The sequence below is a fragment of the Crocodylus siamensis genome, chromosome 4 (assembly GCF_052110815.1).
Source record: "Crocodylus siamensis isolate JL-2025a chromosome 4, ASM5211081v1, whole genome shotgun sequence".
Taxonomy (NCBI): Eukaryota; Metazoa; Chordata; order Crocodylia; family Crocodylidae; genus Crocodylus; species Crocodylus siamensis.
In genome coordinates this window covers 72066662-72086812 of record NC_143398.1, presented here as the reverse complement: position 1 = coordinate 72086812, position 20151 = coordinate 72066662, and the positions used below count along the sequence as shown (strand labels likewise).

General features: G+C 43.0%; 1 protein-coding gene across 1 annotated transcript in view; it reads left to right on the top strand.

The window, feature by feature from the left end:
- Positions 1 to 20151, top strand: part of LOC149865860 (uncharacterized) — an 88336-nt gene that overhangs the window by 22406 nt on the left and 45779 nt on the right. The gene's annotated exons all lie outside the window — the stretch shown is intronic.

Sequence of the window (20151 nt, the reverse complement as noted above, 5' to 3'; positions counted from 1 at the left end):
ATTTTGGTCTCCTTGGCTCAAGTGAGCTTGGTTGGTTTTGAAGAACTCTTCTTTGGCAAGCCCTGTACTGAAAGCAGTGTGCCCCAAGACGAGGGCAGGCCCATCTGAACAACACTAAAGACATGGATCTATGACTGTGCACCAACTGTTACCCCACTGTTACTTTGTTTGTTGTGTTTTACCACCTCTCATAGGTGCTATAAGGATTATTCCTGTGTACTCTTTAACCAATTTACTGCCTAGGGTTCAATGCCATGTGCCTATGTGAGAGATTAGCTTTGAGTTACTGCTCCTCTTCCACCAGAGTACAAACTAATCTACCTCTGAAAAGTAAAACAGGCATGTAACAACAGCTGGTATGTTAGGAACTAATTGGCTTTGAAGACAGAAATGAGATTTCATTTGGGTATAGTAGCAAAGAACAATGGCATGTGATCAGTGTACTAAAATCTTTGCTATGGGCTGTTGATGCAGATTGTTGAATATATTGTAGCAACTATAGAACTGATATAGGAAAGGAATCCAAAAGTAAAAGAGAAGAAAGAACAAAAGAATAAAAAGCTACAATTTTTAAGACCCAATAAAAGAGCTGAAATTACTTAGAAGTGCCACAGGAAATGGATCATGGGGAAATAAATGAATGCTGCAGGAAAATATTGTTAGTATAGGGAAAGAAGAAGAAAATAGATAAACTTGAATAACAGAGTCATGTGCCAAGAGAAATTCAGTACAATTTTACTTCTCTCACCACATAATTCAGTTGTACCAAAAGTATTGCTTTAGTCTTGGCTTTCTAAATTTCCTTTTACTCTATTGCAGCTATTCATGTTGTTATCTAAGTAACTGATGCTATCATGGTTCTTCAAACACATACAGAGTAGCTATTGTTCAAGATTGATCTTACCCTGGTAACAAAAAAAAGAAGGGGGGGGGAAGAGAAATACACATTCTTGTATCCTATAGCATGGCTATATAAAAATATTTATTTTCAAAGCTGTCTTCAAATATAGCAGAGAATGAGAACGCAGCTTTTTCAGTTATGTTTTATTATATGGCATACCTTTTTTATCTTAATGTTCTCCTTGGAGAAAATAGTCTTGTTCCTTTAAATAAATGCAGTAAACTAAAGCTTTTACTTCTGCTGCTGATGATTTTGCAAAACTTTAGATACCAGAAAAATAAAAAGCAAAATATGTATCACCCAAGAAACTAAAACAAACCCTGGTAATGATGCAAAATAGTGGGTTAATGTCATAGTCTTTTCCTTCTGAACACCTGAGTGTTATATTGTAGTACAGACTGCACGGTATGCCATGCTGACACTCTCATGCCTGCTGGGTCCCCCACAAACCTGTCGACTGTGGCCTCCCTCTGCTCCTTGAATGGGAGTATGAAGCAGAAGCTGGAGGAAGGAGTGAGATCCTGGAGACCCCAGAAGTGGCAGCATGAGAGTGATGGGGGAGACTGGCATCTGGGTTGGGAGCCTGGGGATCACATGTTGACTCTGTGGAGGCCACAATTGGCCTGTGGACTGCCAGTTGGATAGCCCAGCTACAAGGTTATGAATGGCTTGACCTATACTTTTCTGGTGGCTGAACTAATCCTTTTCTAGAAACCATGGCTGAAACTCCACATAAATTAAATTGGATCTGGTCTATTCCTAGCTAGACCTCAGTGCAGTCCAGATAAAATATATTCGGGCTTCTGAAAGGGTGTTATTTAATAGTGAGGTTTTAAAAATATATATAACTACAGGAATTTTTATAATAGATATGTAAAATAAACTCGGAGGAAAGAGCTTGCGAGCATCCTTTTCAACAGCCTTCAGAATTGAGAGAGCCATTTCTGACGGGTCTTTTTAAAATTCCTGTAGTTGTCTGAGAAACCAAGGAAAAGACACACCACAGGATGAATAATAAAAATCAGTACAGACTTTTATTAATGGACAGCGGCATAAGAGGAGATGGCTTTAAATCTCCTTTGTTAATTGTTCTAGCTCCGGTATTCATAAAGGAGTATTAAGCCTCTTTACAAGAAATAAAGATGAGTGAAAAATGAAATTTGGCAATGGGAAGAATTTGTTTTTCTAAAATAGTTGAGATGCTTGTGTACTTACATTTGGGGCCGGTGAACTATAACAAAAATGTGTGCATGACTGTGTAGGATAGTTGATTGCGGGGCTACCTTAGAAAGGTATATTTATTGTGTGTGAAGTGGCAAGGACATTTATATATGATAAATTAACTATGGAACACGTGGCAGCCTATCCACTGGGTTTAACTGCAATAATAATACCTTGTTCTTTTCTGTAATCGTTTTCATCTGTAGATCCAAAGCATTCTACAAAGAAGGTCAGTATAATTACAATAATTACTAAGCAAATGCCAAGCAATCTTTTCAATTTAATTTTTAATTTAATTTTATAGTCACTTAAGAATAGAGACTCTCCCCTTAAATGTTAGCCCTCCAATCAAAGCAATAGCAGGAAGGGGAACTAGGCATTCATTAAATAGACTTAATAAAGAGAACTGGTATGCCTGAGTATTTATTAGCTCAGCCTGGAGGAGAATTTGATGTACAAAAAGCTGTAGTTACTGAAGAATCCTGAAAGTAAGGGATGGAATAGATGTAGGAGGGTATCTAGGCCCCTTCTGGATGGTACATGTGATGCTAGTTGACAGTGATTTTTTATGTAACTTTTTGTAACATGCTAAACACTCAAGTGAGTTATCCCATTATAAAAATTGTGAAACTGCAACAAAATTTACAAATCTGCCCACGACGTTTTTGATTAAATTGACAACTTTTTTGATGTGACAGCATCCCATGACAATTTCCCATGCCTGGCATGTCACTTAGTGTAAGGGGCTTGTGGGAAGCCTGAACTGGGGAGGATTGGCATGGCAAGATGCACAGTTTTTGGAATCTGGGATAAAACTTCTCAGACCCCATCACATGGTTAAATGTAACATTTGGCAGGGGTCCTAGTCTGCCAATGCACGATTATTTCCTATACAGGCAGTCCTCAGACTTTCGACATAATTGGTTCCTGAAAACTGCATCTTAAGTTGAAACATTGTAACTTGGAACTGTTTTTCCCATTGGAAACAATGTTTTAAATGGGGATCAGTGTCACAGGAGCACTGAGGTGTCCTGTGCCTTAGATAAGTGGAAGGAGAGATGTCAATCAACAGGGCAGGGCAGCTGTAGGTTGCTATGGCAACCAGCCGGTCAGGTGACCGAAGGGGGCAGGGCCGGGCCCTTTATAACAGCTCAGGCCGCAGCCTAGTGGTAGTTCCCCTTTGGCAGCCGCAGGAGCTGCAGCTCTGCGGGAGAGCTGAGCAGCAGGGTCAATGATGGTGGTTTGGCTGGCTGCAATGATGTGAGGGGAGAGAGAGAATCCAGACAGCAGTATGACTGAGAGTCAGCACTGTGTGGAGTTTGGATTATAAGCCGGTAGGCCTTTTGTTATGTTGTAGCCGGCTGGCTGTTTGGGTTTATCGATGGTTAGAACCGGAGGACTGGGTGAGGCTGTAGGGGCATGAGGAGGCCTCACAGGAGTGCCCCAGTGGCTTGGGGGCTCCTGGTGCCCAGCGGGGGGCATGGAGCATGTGCCACAGTCCTCGGTGAGTGGGGGTTGTAGCCCCAGCGCGGGAAGCGCGGCTTAGGCTCTGGAAGCGGGCAACGGGCACGAGGCACGGCACAGGCCCCAGAGAGGGGCAACAGGCGTGCGGAGCGCAGAATAGGTCCCAGAGAGGGGCAGCAGGGCGCGCGAGGTGCAGCTTAGGCTCCGGAAGCGGGCAGTGGGCGCAAGAGGCGCAACACAGGCCCTAGAGAGGGCAACGAGCACGCGTGAGGCGCGGCATAGACCCCAGAAAGGGGCAGCGGGCGCGAAGAGCGCGGCATAGGCCCCAGAAGGGGGCAGCGGGCGCGAAGAGCGCGGCATAGGCCCCAGAGTGGGGCAGCGGGCTGAGTGGTAACCCAAGGGCGCAACAGGTCCAGGGGCGCCGGTAACAGGGCGGCGGCTACGTGCCAGGTCCAGGGGCACTGGTAACAGGGCGGTGGCTACGTACCAGGCTCAGGGGCACCGGTAACAGGGCAGCAGCTACACGCCAGGCCCAGGGGCGCCGGTAACAACAGAAGTTCTAGAGGGGGGCGCCGAGGCGGGACAGCCTCAGGGCGCCAAGTGTGTGGTAAGCCCAGGGGAGCCAGAGAGACGCACCAGGGCGTGATAGGCCCAGGGGCGCCAGAGAGGGCGCCAGAGGGCAAGGGACCAAACAACATCCAGACAACAGCTGCGAGGCTTGGGGCACGCTAAAGGGGAGGTAGGAGGCACGCATAGCCCTTAAGGCAGGGGTGCGCAGAGGCACCCCATATGGAGTAGGGGTAGGAACACACGTACCGTTCACCAGGGGATAAAGGCAGCCTCCCATATAAACTTATTACCATCAAAGACGTGGTGGGGGAGAAACTAAGGGTGCTGAGTCCACCTGAGGTGACGGTAGGGAGGCGCTAGGGAGTTCACGGCCGCTCCTAGGCCCCACTCCCTCACAATCAGTTCCTGAACCAAAGCCCAATACTCTATTTTCACCAGAAATAACCTAGAATTTTGTACTCAGTCAATTTATAGATGAATAATATAGCTACATTGATAAATATGATTGCTATTTACAATATAAATGTATTTGAAAGGACTTCTTTGAGGTGATTTTGCTGGACTTCTTGAGGGCTCTTTGTTGGACTTTTTGAAGGGTTCTTGGCTGGAGTCTTCTCAGGATAATTGGCTGCAGGTTTTTCTGGAGTCCTGTCTGCTTTCTTAAAATGTCCAAGCAAGTTTGGACAGATGTGCTCCAGGGACATGGGTGACACAGCAGGCTTGTTTGCTGGTTTTCACATCATGTCGGATCAAGTGCTGTAGTCGAAACTGACATCCAAGGTGAAACAGGATGTCAATTTATAAATGTTGTAAGTGCAAAATGTTGTAACTTGAAACGTTGTAAGTCGAGGACTGTCTGTACTGTATTCTCCAGCATTTTGTCCAGCCCAATTTTAAATAATCAAGTAATGGTCATTAGATATATTTCTCCAGAAAATACTGCTTAACTTCAGCCCATTTCTTTTAGGTGTATCTTCTAGACCCATGTTAGGCAACAGTTGTCCTTCTTTTGAAGTTCATACCATCAGATATACACAGAGAAGAACACAGTCCTGAAAAGTGGTAGTTAGCCATGTTAGTCTGAAGTTAGGCAGAAGGTTAGAGCAGGATGGCATCTTAAAGATTTAATTAGTTCATATTGGATGTTCCCTATGAGCTTTCATAGGGAACAACCTACTTCCACAGATTGAGTTATGTTTACTGTGTCTTAAAGGACTACAGAGTCTTATGCCACTACCTGGATTAGTTTTTTTTACCACTTTTTTTTTCCCCCTATGGGTTTACTGCTTGTTTTTCTCTTTCAGCACTGCCCCCCATCACTTCTCCCCTTTTTTCCCATTCCCTTTCTACCTTTTATATCCAAATCACTCTCACAATTTTATATACTGCTTTGTGCCATCTTTTCACAGCATCTGATCAAGTAAGCTTCAGCTCATGAAAACTTACTCTATAAAAAGTCTAATTTAGTTAGTCTATAAAGTACAAATCTACCCTGCCATCTGAACAACCTGATTCAAACTTTGTCAGATGCTAGGAATGGACTGTGGTCCCAAGTGACTCATATAATTGAAGAACCTTTCTCTTCCTTCTTGAAACATGGAACCCAATTATTGCAGACTGTAGACAACAGTTAGCAGTGGGCATATCTACATGTGTGCTTTAATGCGCAGTAGACTATTTACTGCACATCAAACCATCATGTAAAAAACGGTGGCATTACACTAATACACAGTAAAATAGTCTATTGCACATTAAGCGTTACTAAAAAATGGTGCAAATGTGCGGTGTGTTAGCGCAGCCTAATGCACATTGTTGCGGAGCACCTCGGTGCTCCACTCCTATAAAGAGGGGAAGTGTGTGTTGCAGAGCACCTTGGTGCTTTGCTCCTATAAAGAGGGGAGGTGTGTAGCAGGGCACTGAGGTGCCTGCTACTTGTGGAGCAGCAAGTAAGGAGCCCAGCTGCTGGTTACTAGGGCAGCCACAGTAGTAATAAAGAAGCACAGCTGTGGGTTCCCAGGGAAACTGGTGAGTCAGCTGACCGGAAGGGGCAGGGCCTGGTTCTCATTTAAACCCAGGCTAGGGCACGGCAGGCAGTTCCCTGCCAGCTGCCATAGGGGTGGGAACCCTGCCGGAGCAAGGAAAGAGAAGAGGCCAGGATGCGTGGGTGAGAGAGGGAGAGACTCTGTGACAGGCTTGAATGTGGTTATAGTTGGATGGCTTGAATTTATTTTGCAGACAAGGGACATGAGTTTGTGTTGATGGTTTACTATTTACAACTGGAGGGCTGGGTGAGGCTATTAGAGGTTGGAGGAGGCCTCATAGGGGCTCCACGGTAGCGTGGGGAGACTGTCACCAGAGAGGGTGCAGCATTTGGGGGGTGCACTGACCCCAGCCTGAGAAGGAAAGTGGAGAATCGGAGGCCAGGTAAGACTGAGGCCGCCTGAGCCCTGCAGGGCATTCGAGACCCCAAGGAGGAGAGTTGGGGCCAGGTACGGCTACAACCACCTGAGCCCCAAGGCTGCGGTAGCCCCAGAGCAGGGGGCAGTATGATAAGCACCCTGAGGCAAAGGGGGCAATGAGAGAAGCCCCAGAGTAAGGGGGCAACGATTGAAGAGTGCCTGTGGGGCGCAATGTTGCGAGACAAGGGCTGTGGAAAGCCTGAGCGCCAGAGAGGGCGCAGAGAGCCGGACAAACTGAACAATATCCAGGATATCGGCAAGGCTTGGGGCATGGTAAAGGGGTGGTTGGAGCCATACATAGCCCATAAGGCTGGGGTGCACTGAGTCGCACAGTACAGAACAGGGGCCAGGATACAACAGAGCACCGTGTCCAAGGGGATGAAAGGCAGCCTCCCTTTATACATATAAAAGAACAAGACGTGGCAGGAGAGAATGAGGGTGCTTTGAGACAAACTTGGCATGGTAGGGGGCGCTAGGGGAGATCACGGCCACCTCTAGGACCCCGCGCTGAGACACGCATTTAGTACTTTGTATTGGAGGTACTAAATTTTGGAAAATCCCCAGTAATGCACATGTAGACACTCCGAGAAACTATCCTGAAATGAGTTTTTTATGTAAAGATGAGAGATCCTTAGTAGTTGTGGTCCAAGAGCAAAATCCAGATAGTTTTCTGGATGTTGAAACTCCTGTGGACTTCATACCAACTACAGTCTTAGGTTTCCACCTCCCACATCCACCCAAACCTTCTAAAGTACAATTTTTCATTTGCCTAATTTGTGTGGATACAAACACTGAGTTGCACACATTTCTAGAACTTTATGAAACTGCAGAGTGAAAATCTGGCTGTGTATGTCTAATATGCGGCATCTGATACTTATTGAAACTAACCTCACTAGTTTCCATTGGACCCTCATATATTTATTGGTTAACAGATCCTTGGGTTCTACCAAGGCACCTTTGTTGAAATACTGATGGAGAGGGGCAAAGACCATATTAAGCCAGTTTTGTACTCCCCCAGCCCTGGGGGAAAGTGAGTCTTGGTTTAACCTTAGGGCTGTTCTAAATATAATAATAATATTTCCCTTGGGTATCTTGCCAGCTCAGGTTCATCAAGTGTGTTCTGCCTTTGTACCCTCTCTGCTCTCTGAATTTATGCTCTGCACTGGGGTGCGCAGGACACTAGCAACAAGCAGCATAGAGCTGGTTGTGTTTGAGTCTGTTTTCTGTTCCCCACTGGAGTGGAATACAGAACCCAACAGCAGTCTGTTACTCTGCTGTCTCTTCTCTAGACTGCACCCATTTGTTTTTTCTTTTTCTTCTCCTAGGTCATTTAATCTTTGTGGCAACCTTTGGAATCTCTCTAATTTATTCTTTTAAATTCTGTGTTCTAGCTTATGCAAGCTCACCATGAAAGGTTGTGTTCCCTGTTTTTGGTCTTTTGCTTTTTGCCATGAAGTTGGTAAGCTTTAAAGAGCATAAATCACAAATAGCTTTCTTCTCACTAGCAGTAGCTTCACACACAATATAAAAGGATGTGTGTGATCTCCAGGGACATGAATCTTGCCAGTAAGTGTGAGAACAAAGTACTGGCATTGCATTAGTCATCCAATAATCTAATATCCTGTCTTCAGAGGAGCCTGGATGCTATGATCTTATCCAAACTGCAAGAATGGCTTAACATAATTGTTTTGTGGCAATTAAATTGGTATTAGCAGAAAAAGGTCTGATGTGTGTCATCTTGTGTATGTGTGAACACTGTGGGAAGTGGAGGATAAAGCTCAATAGAACCAGTTAATTATCTCTTTCATTGTCATTCATTATCATTATATTATGCACAAATCATAAAAAGGTGCACCATATGATCCCATGGGTAATATACATGAAGAATGACCATAAAAATAGGATAAATTGTAACTAACAACACCAAGCAAGGGAAATATTTTCACCAAGCAGCCCTGCTGCCTGGAAGTCATGTACTATGTACAAATAAACTTTTAATATTAATTAACAGTTGATGCATCTGTCCTTGATATTTTTCATGTGCACATTTTGTTTTTTTGTTTGTTTGAGATCGCACCTTGTTGGTTTGACTTGTGTCTTGTCCATACAGTGTTCTGTACATAGAACCACATAAGTATGGAGCAGAGCTTATAAAATGCAAGGAGACCACCTGAAACAAGTCCCCCTTCCTCTGTCCCTTCATGACCTCTTACACCAGCCTATTTTTTGCTACTTTTCACAGTAAATATCCAACAGTGGGATTCATCCTGTTTTCCTTGAATTTGGTGCATATTTTCCTCTTGGATTCAGTGAGAGGAGGATCTTAGGACTCGGATTATGGGTGTCTTTGCAGGCTTGTATTTAATACATGTTATTCCATGCAAATAAAATGGTTCCATTTGTGTGCAAGTGGCAAACAACAGATAAAACAATTTTTTCGTTAGTGGCTTGAAAGTCAAAAAGATGCTATAGGGCTGAGATAGTAGTGTCAGATGGGCAGAAAGAAGTGTAAAAAGGTCAGTGACAGGATGAACAAAATGACTAATAAATGTAAATGTTAGCAATAAGAAGAAATGCAACTGTGCTTATCTGTGAAATTAAAATGAATAATCAATATTTCATGATGAGAATTAGTAATTCAGCAGCTTTATTCTTCAACATCATGGTCAATGGCTGCTAAACACTTCCCAGTAATTAAAAAGAAAATCTCATCTTCTATCTAGACTACATGCATCTTTCATAACTGAAAGAAATGCTTCATGCACAATCTGTTGGTTTGCTTACCATAAAAGATCAATGTTCATGGTTTTGGAGTCTGAAGAAAGACTGAGAGAGAAGAGCAAGCTTTATATCCTGAAAAGTACCGGATACACTTGTCTTTGGTTGAACAAGAAAACAATTTATTTTACTGTCACAGGACATGAAATACCTATGATCCTATGAATGCTCTGTTGGCTTTTAAAATTGTTATAGATGACACAGATTGGGGAAGCAGTAAATAATGAAGAGGACAGGTCACTGGTACAAGGCACTCTGTCCCAGTTGGTACAACCAGACAGTATGCATTTTAGTACAGCAAATTGGTACATATAAGAACAAAAAACCTGCCTGGTATGCTTACAAGATCCAGGATTCTTAACCTATGAAACTCTCAAAGACTCATCTGAACTTTGATGTCCCCATTGCACTAGCCTAGCTACGGCACAACTGCTTCGATTGTGAAGTGTATGTAAAAGTGATGTGTCCATTATTCCATCCAACCACATTAGAGCTGAATGAAATCTGGCTGGGTTTTGCCGGGATCCATAGGGCTAATGAAATCTTTGGCTGTATCAACAGGAGACAATCAAGTCCAAGTAGCAAGGTTATGCTACCTTTGTGTTTGGAGACCAGTTCTGATGTCAGGAATTGAAGTGTGATCTTGATAAATTAAAGAAGGCTCAGAGAAGAGCCATACAAATGATAGAAGGATTGGAATATATGTTGTATATGGAAAGACTTCAGCATCTCAGTTTGTTTATCATAGAATCACAGAGAAATGGAACTGGAAGGGGGCTCCAGATGTTAAAGGGAAGAGAAGATGTAGGGATCTCCTGATCACAGTCTATAGGTACATATATAGTGGACAGAAATTTGATAATGCTCTTCAGTCTAGCAAACAAAGATATAACAATGTCCAATGCCTGGACATGGAAAATAAATGTTTAAGATTTTTTTTTAATGCATCTTTTTTTTTTCTTCTAATACTGAGGGTAGGAAACCATTGGAACAACCTACCAGCGGTTGGATGGGGGTCTCCTATCACTGGAAACTTCACATTGGATACTGTAGCTCAAATAAGAATTAATTCAAGGAAGTCCTCTGCCTTTGTCAAATAGATGATTCCAGTGGCTTATTCTGGCTTTATGTATGAATTTTATACTGTGCATTTTCCTGACTTCTTTAATTCTTTCATCCATTAAAAAAACCCTTCTCTTTCAGTAACTTTATACCAAATGCCCTTGCCTTCATCTTACATTGTTTTTAATTTCCTGTAATGGAATTTCTGTGTGTTTTAGCACTCGGTGCATAAATACACCACTACCACAGCAGATAATATGTAATAAGTTGTTTTGCAATACATTTACAATCTCTATAGCCTCATAACGGCATTCCAGAGTGCTGAATGCTGTTGTGACCATAAAGATGGATTATGAAGATGGTTTTGTAAGTAGTAAGAAAATTTCATTCTTTTTAAAAAGAAAATTGAAAGGAACATTTACCAAAGACTTGCCTATTGACAATTAAAAATAATACTGGATATACCCAGTACTGGGCCAGTAGATCTGCTGTAATTAGCAATCACTCTTTTTATCTTAAGCATCATATTTAGAAACATATTATTCAGCCTTTTAAAAGCTTACTTGTATGAGCAAATTCTTTTTGTTTGTTTTTAAACTATCTTAAGTCAAGTAGTCACTTTAAGAGCCATATCTTATAGTTAACAATTATACTAAAGAGTTGTTTTAAAACATGGAACAAGAAGCTGGTAACAGATGCTGCAGTAATTAGAGCTGAGGCAGAAATAGGTGGTACAGTACTATCAGTAGACAAGGGAGAAAAAGACACGTTGGTGACAGCAGTTGTATCACACTTGATCAGTAGGATCCCAATCCTGAAAACACTTACCCAAAGCTTACTGAGCTGCACGTTCTGTATTGTGCAGTCCAAAAACCTATGCAAAGTCAGTGTAAGGTTGGATATGAAATGCTGCTGATTCAGAAGAGTATTTTACATTCACTTTTTTTTCTTAGTGGTCCTTATGTTGCTTTTTGTGGACTCAAGAGTACTTGTGGTTAATTTGGATGTGGGAAAGGTACTCCCTAAGAAGATCAGTTATTTTAAATGTTTGTTATCCCTACTCTATGAGTATACTTTGTGTATTGCAGGGTTTTGATTGCCTCTGTGAGATCACTTGGGGAGCAGCCATCTTTCTTGTAAAACAGCAGGGCTTAGCTGAATGGTTTTCAAGCAAAACAGCTGGCAGCAGGATATAAGCACAATGCAGAATAGCACCAGCTATTGGCAGGAGTGCATAACATGCATGTAGCACTAGACACAGTATACTGAGTTGATTTAGTATTTCATTGCTACAGTCTTATTTAATAGCTCTTCTGCCTGGTTTTGTTGAAGGAGTTTAGGATGCCACAACAGATTCTGTTGCTTATAATAGACCTATTATCACATGTAGGCTTATATTTCAACCTTCCTCACATTCTTAAACAACTATAAAAAGCATGAACCTATAAATTTAAGTTAAAGAACTGGAATGACAAATGCTATGCGTAAATCATGGGGAAATAATGCATACTGTTTTTTTATTAGACTTCATCTAAAGTGTTATGATCAAGGTTTGGTTTAGGATAGTGTTTAAGTCAAGGCTGAATTTTGACAGTGATATAGTTTTAAGCACAAAACTTTCATGAGGATGTCTTCTGAAATCTTGTTCCAAAATGGCAATATCTTGAGTGTGCGTTTCAGCCACATCTCTAATAGGACAAGTATGAAGGAAAACTTTTGATGAGAGAGTAAATTAGAATCTGGAGATTCAAATACAAACATTTTTTCTCCATCTAAAATGTAAAAACTTTCAGTCCACTGTTTCAATTTTGTGCCATCTCCCTTTTTCACAAAAAATGTTATTTAAAATATTTTCTGTTATTCAAAATGTAAATACAAACTGTCTGCAAATTAAAAAAAAAAAATTCATTTTGGCATCAACTAGTGACAGCCAAGAAATTCTACTCAAGTTTGACACTTTGTGTTCTTAAAAATTTGGGGACTTCTCTTTCACAATAATTTTAGAGATTTCAAGGAAAAGCCTGGCCAAAATTTACCCTTGCATCCTGGATCTCCTTAGATGTGTCAAAATGTTAACATTATTTAGAAATCTGTTGGAAAAGAAATCAGAATTTGAGGGATTAAGGCTTTCTGGGCAACATATACTTTGGGAGTGGCAGTGTCCAGCTTCTTCCAGGAAAGGACAAGCCATTTTGTTTCTGGATTCAAGAGTATCGGGCAAGGGTGCTCTCAGTCCTGCTATATGGATGTGAAATCTGGACCATCTCACTGAGGGCACATCAAAGAATTTGAGTGCTTCCATTAATGTAAATTATGTATCATCCTATTTATCAACTGGGAAGACCAGGTCAACAATGCAACAGTATTTCAGAAAGCCAAGGGAACTAGCATTGGTTAAAGTATAATAATTGAAGTACTGCTTTACTGGGTAGGATGTGTTCAGAGAACACCTAACAGAAAACTTTCCAACTACTTACTACATGGTCAGCTATGGAATGGCCATCCTAAACAAGGGGGGCCAATACAAGTGATACAAAGATAATGTGAAAGACATCTTGAAAAAGTACAAAATTCCAGCGGATAACTGGTGAGATATTTATTAGATTGGCAGGGTTGCAGGTTATAGTTTTGAAAAATCATTAGAAAATGGAGCAGTAAGGGGGGGGGGGGGGAAGGGGCGGCTCCAGATTGTCTCTGGTACAAACACACCTGGCAGTATCATGGTTTGCTTTTTACCTGTTCAGCTCTCATGGGCAGCTGTGTTTTTCAAAAATTGGACTTAGCTGTATCAGAGGACCCATAGATGGCAGCTGGAACAACTTTATACTTTGCTTTGAAATGTGGCTGTGCCTGACAATGCTTATTCAAAGATGTCCCCCAGTGCAGGTCAACACTAAGAATAGTCAAGTCAACGTGACGGACATGTACTATTTGTAAGTATTTCTACTAAATTACCTTTCCCTCAAACATCCTAGTCCTTGCAGTTTTGAAAGAAAAAAACAGCTTTATGTGGATTTTATTATAAATTTGTGAGCAGAGAACTTAAGTCTTTTCCTTTTTTCATGTCTTTGTTGCACACTATTTAGCGGAATTTGCTCTTCCGTTAGAATCTGACAGGGATGTGCCATAAGCACTTCTGCTGTGGTCTCGGGGATCTGTTTTGTACCTGTGTTGGTCTGAGACAGAGAGGAATACAACATGCTAAACTTCTTGGTTCAGAGGTGATAGGCTTAGAGTTTTGTATTCTGCTGTGGCCTCAAATCTGTGACCTCTGGGTTGTCAGTCATGCTCCTTTAGCACCTGTGCCACCTTGGCCCCCAACCTAACAGTAACATTTTATGATGGCTAATTATCTTCACACACGTCTTTAACTAAAAATAATGTTGCAATTATTAAATTAAAGATTCAGTAGGAATTGAATTCATGCAGAATTGAATTTGCAATAACATAGAATAGAATCAATAATCAGGTTATTAGATGAACACATCCAAGCCTTAAAGTAGGTTAACAGAATGTCATTAACTTTTTTACAAATACTATCCCACTGAAACTTAATGGGATTTAGTTACTTTCTAGCTGTGTGAACTTGAATATTTAGACATTGTTATGGTTAACATTTAGTGAAAAAGTTGCCTCTGCTTCCAGCTAACTCTCCTACTTTTGATACTATTGAGTGTTTGGCAGCTCTTAATTCCCTTGTTAGGGCAGAGTAGTTTATACAGGCATGTTTATAATAACAGAAAGAAAACATAATCATATACCCTTAAGTCCAGCTCCAGCTGTGCTTTTTAGTCAGATAAATGGTATTTGTGCAGCTAACATTTTGCAGGCAGTTTGCTGGGAGCAAGAGGAGGAAGGGGAAGAGAAGCCAGGCACCAGATCCTGCCCAGGGAAGGTAAGTGATCCAGAGCTGCCTATACATTTGACTTGATGAGTGTTGTTTGGAGGGCTATGGATGTGTTTGAGGTGTGTGCTCTGAGAAGCTGGGAGTGTTGCTAGCTGAGTGATTGGTGCCTGTGTCTGACAAGACCTAACGAGGTGGTGAAGCCAGTCTAGGCCTAGCCCAGTATAAAAGGAGACTCGCCAAGTGACCAGGGAGCCAGCAACCAGGGGCAGCAAATAGGGTAAACTGTTTGCAGGTCAGTTCACAGGTCAGTTTGCTGTCCCCCATTGCCCTTTCAGCTTGGTGTGAGGAAGCAAGGAAAAAGGAAGCCTTTGGAACAGGAAACGGGCCAGCTTCCAGGTAAGTTTGCTAAGAAGGTATGCTTGGAAGAAGGGTGGTAAGAGATCAGAGGCATAGTAAGAGACCCAGGGAAATGGCCACTGCCTCTGCTTGCACTTGTGAGGCTTCTGTCTAGGCAGGACCGCTTGCCATCAAGGCTTCCACCCAGGTCCAGATTTGGTGCTGTGGAGGAGTGCCTGTGGTGTGAGTGGTGCTTCCTGGTGTCTCTCAAGGAATGGGTAAGAAAGCTATAGGAGCGGGTGGTGAGGCTCCAAACCATCCTGTGCCATGAGGAGTTAATCAGTTTGTTGATGGAGGAGATGTCTAGGACTGTGGAGGAAGAACTGCCACAGGCAGTGCTACAGAAGAGAGAGGAAATGGACTCCCAGCAAGATGGAAGATGGAAACTTCTGACCTCTGGTGGCAAGCAGAAATCTTCATCTCCACCTTCAGCAGTTTGCCTGGAGAATAGATATGGAGCCCTAGCAGCAGAGGGTGAGGAGCACATTGCATTGGTGGAGGAGGAAGACAGATCAGGCCTTCCCAAGGTGGGAAGGATAGAGATGATCACCACCAAAAAGAAGCGACGGGTGGTTGTGGTTGGACACTCCCTTTTGCAGGGGATGGAGGGAGCCATCTGCTGACCTGACCTGTCGTCTCAGGAAGTCTGCTGCTTGCTTGGAGCCCAGATCCAAAATGTCATGGTGGGACTACTGAGGCTCATCTGGTCCTCTGACTACTACCCCATGCTGCTCATCTGTGTGGGTACCAGTGATACTGCTGGGGAGACCCTGAGCAGATCAAAAGTAACTACTGGGCTCTGGGTGCAAGAGTGAAGGGGACAGGAGCTCAGGTGGTGTTCTCTTTGATCCTTCTGGCTGAGGGAAAGGGCCCAGGCACGAGTGGGTGCATCCTGCAGATAAATGTCTGGTTGTGCATGTGGTGTTGCCAGCAGGGCTTTGGCTTCTTTGACTATAGGATGATGTTCCAAGAAGAAGGATTTCTGGGAAGAGATAAGATACACCTTGCGAAGAGAGGGAGGAGCATCTTCGCAGATGGGCTCGCTAACCTAGTGAGGAGGGCTTTAAACTAGGTTCACCAGGGGATGGAGACCAAATCCCTGAAGTAAGTGGGGAAGTGGGTGACCTGGAGAAAGAACAAGCAGGAGGGGACAATAAGGGAGGTATTCTCATTCTTCCTGAGAAATCAAGGCAATCAACTAGTTACCCCAGGTGCCTGCACAGAGCCTGGGAAATGAGCAGGAAGAATAGAAAGTCTTTGCACAGTCACGGAACTATGACATGATTGGAATAACAGAGACTTGGTGGGAGCTTGTATGACTGGAGCACTGTCATGGCTGGAAAAAAACTGTTCAAGAAGGACAGGTAGGGGAGAAGAGGAGGAGTTGTTGCACTTTATGTAAAAGAGCCATAGGATTGCTCAGAGCTGTAGTAGGAAATTGGAGATAAGCCTTTGAGGGTCTCTGGGTTAGGGTCAGAGGAGAAAACAACGTCATGGTTGCTATAGACCACCAGACCAGGAGGAAGTGGTAGATGAGGCTTTCTTCAAAGAACTAGAGGAAGTTGACTGATCATAGGCCCTGGTTCTCATGGGGGACTTCAATCACCCTGACATCTCCTGGGAGGGCAATACAGCACTGCACAGGCAATCCAGGAAGCTTTTGGAGAGTGGTGGGCACAACTTCCTGGTGCAAATGCTGGAAAGGCCAACTAAGGGCCATGCTCTTCTTGACCTGTTGCTCACAAACAGGAAGAATTGGTTGGGAGTGTAGTTGTGGATGGCAACTTGGGCAGCAGCGACCATGAGATGATTTGAGTTAAGCATCCTGAGGAAAGGAAGGATGGAGAGCAGCAGAGTAAGGACCCTGAACTTCAGAAAACCAGACTTCAACTTGCTCAGGGAACTCATGGGTAGGATCCCCTGGGAAGCCAGTCTGTGGGGGAGAAGAGTCCAGGAGAGCTGGCTGTACTTCAAAGAAACTTTTCTGAGTGTGCAAGAACAAACCACCCTTATGTGCAGGAAGACTAGCAAATATGGTAGAAGATCAGCTTGGCTTAGGCGAGAACTATTTGGTAAGCTAAATCACAAAAAGCTTTATAAGAAGTGGAAACTTGGACAAACAACTAGGGAGGAATATAAAAGTACTGCTTGGGCATGCAGGGATGAAGTCAGGAAGGCCAAAGTGCAATTTGATTGCAGCTAGTAAGGGATGTGAAGGGTAACAAGAAGGGTTTCTACAAGTATGTCAGCAACAAAAGGAGGATCAGGGAAAGAGTGGTTCCTTTACTGAACAGGGGAGGGAACCTAGGGACAGATTGTGCAGCAAAACCTGAAGTACACAGGTGCCTTTTTCACCTTAGTCTTCACAGGCAAGGTCAGCTCCCAGACTACTGAACCTGGCAGCATAGTTTGGGGAGAAGGTGAGCAGCCAACAGTGTTGAAAGAACAAGGTTAGGAACTATTTAGAAAAGCTGGACATATACAAGTCCATGGGGCTTGCAGCCAAGGGTGGGATGCACCCAAGCATCCCAAGAGTGCTGAGGGAGTTGGCTGATGTAATTGCAGAGCCGCTGGTCAACATTTTTGAAAACTCATGGCTATTGGGAGAGGTCCCAGATGATTGGAAAAAGGCAAAAACAGTACCCATGTTTAAGGAAGTGAGGGAGGGGGAAGAAAATCCAGGGAACTACAAACCAGTTAGCCTCACCTCAGTCTGAAAAATCATGGAGCAAATTCTTGAGAAATCCATTCTGAAGCACCAGGAGGAGAAGAAGAAGGTGTTTAGGAATGGTTACCATGGATTCACCAATGGCAAGTCATGCCTGACCAACCTGATTGTTTTCTATGATGAGATAACTAGCTCTGTGGATGCAGTGGATGTAGTATACCTTGACTTTTAGCAAGCCTTTTGATATGGTCTTCTGCAACCTTTTCTCAGGCAAGCTAAAGAAGTACGAACTGTAAGGTGGCTAGAAAACTGGCTGGATCACTGGACTCAGAAGGTAGTAGTTAATGGCTCCATGTCTAGTTGGCAGCTGTTATCAAGTGGAGTGCCCAGGGGTTTATCCTCGGGCTGGTTTTATTCAATATCTTCATCCTTGACCTGGACAATGGCATAAAGTGACACCAAGCTTTGGGGGAGTAGTAGATACGCTGGATGGTAGGGCTAGGATTAGTAGGGCTAGCCAAATTGGAGGATTGGGAGAAAAGACCTCTCACGCGGTTCAACAAGGACAAATACAAAGTCCTGCACTTAGTGTGGAATAACCCTATGCACCAATACGGGCTTGGGGCTAACTGGCTGGGCAGCAGCTCCGCAGAAAAGGAGCTGGGGGTTACAGTGGACAATAAACTGAATGAGCCAACATTGTGTCCTTGTTGCCAAGAAGGCTAGCGGCATACTGAGCTGCACTGGTAGGAGTGTTGCCAGCAGGTCAAGGGAAGTGATTATCCCATCTCTTCTGCACTGGTGAGGCCACATCTGGAGTACTATGTCCAGTTTTGGGCCCCCCACTACAGAAAGGATGTGGACAAATTGGAGTGAGTCCATGAGAAGGCAACAAAAATGGTTCGGGGGCTGGGGCACAATTTCTGAGTAGAGGCTGAGGGAACTGGGCTTATTTAGTCTGGAAAAAAGAAGACTGAGGGGGGATTTAATAGCAGCCTTCAACTACTTAAAGGAGGGTTCACAAGAGGATAGACCTACACTGATCTTAGTGATGACAGAACAAGGAGCAGTGGTCTCAAGTTACAGCAAGGGAAGTTTAGGTTGGCTATTAGGAAGAATTTTCTCAGTAGGAGCATCCTAAAGCATTGGAATGGGTTACCTAGAGAGGTGGTGGAATCTCCATCCTTGGAGATTTATAAGATGGCTAGACAAATCTTTGACTGGGATGATCTAGGTGGGGATGGTCCTGCTTTGAGCTGGGAGTTGGACTAGCTGGCCTCCTGAGGTCCCTCCCAACCCTAATATATCTATGAACTTGAGCTGCAGAAGTGGCACTTCAGACCAAGAGATTCTGTATTCTACTCCCCTCTTCTCAGAAGGCCCCTAGCTTTGTGTAAGTTAAAAAAAAAAAATCAGAGGCAGAAGACCATCCTCTGGCTATTTAATTCAATATCTCCCACTTGCTCAGGGTGTGGGAGACATGGGGTCTAGGCCCTCCTTAACTAGAGAGGTACTATTGATTCACTTGGTGATGCTGAAGATTCAATGACCAAATAAGTGTGGCTGAGATCAAATATCTCCTTCAGTTGCACCCTCCAAGAACTGCTAGAAAGTGCAAGTTATAGCTGCATAAGGCTGCTTCTGGCACTACACATAAGCAGATTGCAGAGTCCTGGAGAGGATTTTTAAGTCCCTGTAGGATATTGCACAGACCAGGATAGAATGACTGCCTTTGTCATAAGAAGGTCACATTGCAGTGATAATATGCTTACGTTGGAACCTGTCTGCACTGGTAGCTATGCTGTTCACGTATATATAACTGAGCATGACGGAAATCTCCGAATTGACTGTCAGCATTTTTTTTGGATGTGTTCCTAGTTTATCCTGTGTGGTGTTCAGTACTATTAATTGCAATAACAAAAAACATTAAAAAACAGGGAGGTTTTCATAGGCACACTTGATGTACTGTTTCATATACAGCACTAGTTCACCTGGAATGTGTATGGACACTATTGAGTCAGCTGAAAATTTCTCATACATTCCTGTTGTCAGAGCCAATTATCTGCCTTGGGATTCAGGACTATTTTTCCATGATCCATCCATATTTGGGAGTACATTGCATATGTTCCTGAAAGATCAATCCACAGAAAGGCAAGACAGCACCCCAAGAATAGAGATAGTGGCACAATCAAACAAAAAAAACAAACTGGGGGGAAAAATGAACCAAAACAGGGAATTCAATTTTGAGAAATTTAGTCAGGCAAGGGCTGGGAATCGAATAAAAAATGGTTTGTTTTTCAGAGTCCTATAGAGTTGGCTTTATTTTGCCTGCATGCAGTTGACTAAGTTGAGCTGCAGATAGAGTTACCTGCTGCAAAGCTAATCCTATCATCTGTCAAAATTTTGTTTCCAGGTGCATATTCCTGTGTCTCTTTCATTTTTTTAGGAGCTAGATCAGTAAAGGGTGGACATTTGGGGAATATTCTCATTACCCAAGATAATTGCCACTTATTGAAATGTCTTATGTGATGCCTAGAAAAATGCCTTGTTTTTCATTTTTTGGAGAACTTTTCTCCCAAAGAGAACCAGAACTTGATTAAGGGTCTGGCCAACTGATGAAAATAATAATAAAAAAAATTCTAATGTTTAAAATGAGCTTGTCTATTAACAGTAGAACTCAACATTCCAGTTTGAATCTTTTTAATGGTTTGTATCTTGGTGGTAGAAAATATTAAAATATAATTCCTGGTGTTATGAAGATCAATCATTCTGACTTTTATAAGGA